Below are 3,736 nucleotides of genomic sequence, written 5' to 3'. Positions count from 1 at the left end.
AAATTTTGATTTGTCATTTTGTTTTATTACCTCCCCCCCTCCCAATTCTGTGTATCTTCTCTTTAGCATCTTGACTACCTGCTTTTGGCCCATTGTCACTTTTTCTATGGTGACCCTGAAATGGCATTAACTGTGAGTTATTAATTAGTCAGAATTATTTTTATTGCCAAGTATATTAGCGCTTTGAGTTGCATTTCATGTATGAAAGGCGCTATATAAATAAAGCTTTACTTACTTACTATATTTGCACATACAGGGAATTGACTAGGTGAATTTGGTGCATAGGACATAAAAAAAGACAATGGCAAAAAAGAGCAATAGAACAGTAATTATGTAGGCTGTAAATTAGAATAAATGTAAAACTAATAGCAATTACACTGTCAGTGCAGTGTGTATGATGAGGGGGGGGGGGTGAGGCAGGGGGCTTGTGAGGCCCACTGCCATGGAGAAGAAACTGTTCAGGTGGCGCAAGGTTTTGTTCTTGATAGACTGGAACCTTTTTCCAGATGGAGGTCTTTGTAGGAGGTGGTGACCGGAATGGGAGGGTTCAGCAATGATCTTTCTTGCTGGTCTGGAGTGAAAAAGGTCCAGGAGAGATGGCAGTTTGCAGCCGATGACCTTCTCAGTGGACCGAATAAGTCTGCCAAAGTTCACAAATGTACTTCTGGTTCAAGCCGAAAATCAGCATTCATTTCCCCCCCCCTTTAGGATTCTTCTAAACTGCTAAAATAAGTGTTGTGTAACATAATATATGTATAATATTACCATCGTTTCTGGTACGTTTTCTTGTCTGATCAACCAGTGTTTGCTTAGTCTCTAAAGCTAGATTATTAATTCTCAAGTTTTTATATGGAGCCAAAATAATTGAGAAACCGCTACAAGAATGGCTGGTTCATCAGTAAACAAAACGTACAAGAAACCATACACCCAACACTGCTTATAATAGTTACAGTGGGGGAAATAAGTATTCAAGACATCAACAATTATTTTTAATTCAATGTATTTCCATTGCAGCTATTCATATGACATTTAGACCAGACATTGGTATTGACTCAATGAAAGTACAATGAAGTATTGAACATGCTTCATATTTAATACTTGGTTGAAAATACTTTGTGTCCAATGACAGCTTCAAGGTGCTTCCTGTATAAAAAAAAACTAACCTCACAGTGATCAGGTGGGATGATTCTGGCCCATTCTTCAACACAGAATCTTTAAATTTTGAAGATTCTAGGTGGCCTGCTGGTGAATCTTGATCTTCAGTTCCCTCCACAAATGTTCTATTGCATTTAAGTCTGGCGATTGACGAGGCCAGTCCAACACCTTTATTTTCTTCTTCTTGAACTAATTTAGAGTCTCCTTTGCAGTATGTTTTGGATCATTGTCCTGCTGGAAGATCCACCCACCTCTCATCCTCTTCATCCTGGTGGATGGCAACAGATGATTCTTCTCAAGAACTTCCTTGTACATGGCTCCATTCAGCTTCCCTTTGATCATTTGGAAACAGCCCCATTCCATGATGCTTCCACCTCCGAACTTTACTGTAGCTATGGTATTTTTTGGATAATATGCAGAGCCATTTTCTCCTACAAACATGGTGCATCGTATTTTTGACGAAAAGTTATATTTTTGTCTCGTCTGACCAGACTACATTCTCATAGTAATCTACAGGCTTCTACAAATTAAGCAATATCACACGAGAGGGAGTGTGTTGTACTGAATATCAGCACGGCTGTGATTCGGTCGTAGGTACGAGGCCACGAGGCCACTTTCCAATTAGCACAGGTAGAAGAATTAGTGGCATAAGCTGGTTTAGTGTTTTTTCTGTATGTTGTTTTATTGAGTTAATACCAATGTCTGGTCTAAATTCCATGCCAATAGATGGAAATTATTATTATTATTATTATTATTATTATGTACATAATACTTAATACTTATTTCCCCCACTGTATTTTGCAACAAGTCTACAGTAAACATGCCCCCATGAATGACGTTGCACTGCTGTGGATTAGATAAGATATTTCAGTTGTTAGTATTGCATCACCCTTGGGCCGTCTGTGTGTTTTGATAAATGCCACATCTCTATGGCAACACCTCATTCTGGGTTCACCCAATTTTATCAAAACTGTCCCAGTGGCGTCTGAGGCATTGTGTATGACACCAATACAAATGGACGGAGACAGATCCCCCCCCCCCCCCCGATTTCATTGTCGTGGGGAAAAATCCTGATGAACCAAAACTAAGTCTGCGCACTACATTATTACAACCACTTGTCCGCTATAGAGGCAGTGCATAATGTTGTGCCTAGAGCTTGATGTTATTCAGTGATGTGACCACCTATCACAGGGCATTGATTTCAGGGCTGGGCAGTCATGTACATGCAGCATGGGTTGCTTTTGGTTTCAGCATAAGCAGGCTACAGCATGTCGCCATTTCCTGCTCTTGCACATGTTTTCTTAGAAATAAAATGATGCTCTGTGGTAGTTGTGGATGAATCATGGCGGCGGTCATAGCACTGAATGACATTGCGCTGGAGGCATACACGTTCGCCATTGTAAGTAGATTATTTGAGTTTTCCGAAATGGTAGGCATCCTTGGCCTACTACAGTTTCAGTGAATGCTCATCATTCTAGTTTTAGAGCAACAGTAGACACTCACTTCCTGCTTTAAAAGTGCTATTTTTTAAGGCACAATGAGGTCCGAAACGTGTGGTTGCTACAGAATTTAAACAACTATGACCTCATGCCAATATCCACTTGCATTAATAGGAATAGCTAATTAGGGCCTTAGAGGGGGTAGAAACCAGAGATTAAAGGTAGACATGGCAACATGACTCAAAAATTAAAATAGCCAGGGCAACTACCGAACTAGCTGAACTGAAGATAACTTCACTTGCCTGCCTTTGTTTACAAGGCTATCACATTCTATTGATGTCCACAGAATCACTGAGTGAAACATGTTGCTATGCTGAAATATCTCAGAAGTCACTGAGTCTACTTTCAAATGGGCAATCTGGGATTAAACATGATGATTTGGGGGCTGCTTTGCTGCCTCGGGGCCTGGACAGCTTGCCAACCTCAAGGGGAAAATGAATTCCCAAGTTTATCAAGGTATCCTACAGGATAACGTCATGGTGGCTGTCTGCGGCTGAAGCTCAGTAGACGTTGGGTGATGCAACAAAACAATGACCCTACATATTATAGAAAATCTACAGAATGGCTTTTTAAAAATCCACTTTTTGGGAGTGGCCCAGTCAGAGCCCAGACCTTATCCCAATATAGATGCTGTGGAATGACCTCAAGAGCTGTTTACACCAGACATCTTAAGAACATGGCTGAGCTGAAGCAGTTCTGTAAGTAAAAATTCCTCCTGAACATGGTGCAGGTCTTTGAGGTTATTGCTGCCAAAAGTTCGACCGGTCATTAAAATCCAAGGGTTCACTTACTTTTTCCACTAGCGCTGTGAATGTTCAATAGGCATGTTCAATTAAGACATTAAGCAGACCAGGTAACACTACTCTGTCAGGACATCGAGGACAGCTTCCAGGACAATGAGAAAGCTGGGGTAGTGTACCTGGATCTGACTGCTGCATACGACACCGTGTGGCACCGGAGACTTCACCTGAAGCTGCTGAGGACAATACCGGACCGCCACATGGTGAAGTTCATCATGGAGACACTTTCCAACCGCAGCTTCATCTTACAGACCAGCAGTGGCCAGTGCAGTAGGCTCAGAA

The sequence above is a fragment of the Nansenia antarctica genome, assembly GCF_963989245.1.
Source record: "Nansenia antarctica genome assembly, chromosome: 6".
NCBI lineage: Eukaryota > Metazoa > Chordata > Actinopteri > Argentiniformes > Microstomatidae > Nansenia > Nansenia antarctica.
The sequence above is the reverse complement of the archived record's forward strand: the minus strand, read 5'-3'. Positions refer to the sequence as shown.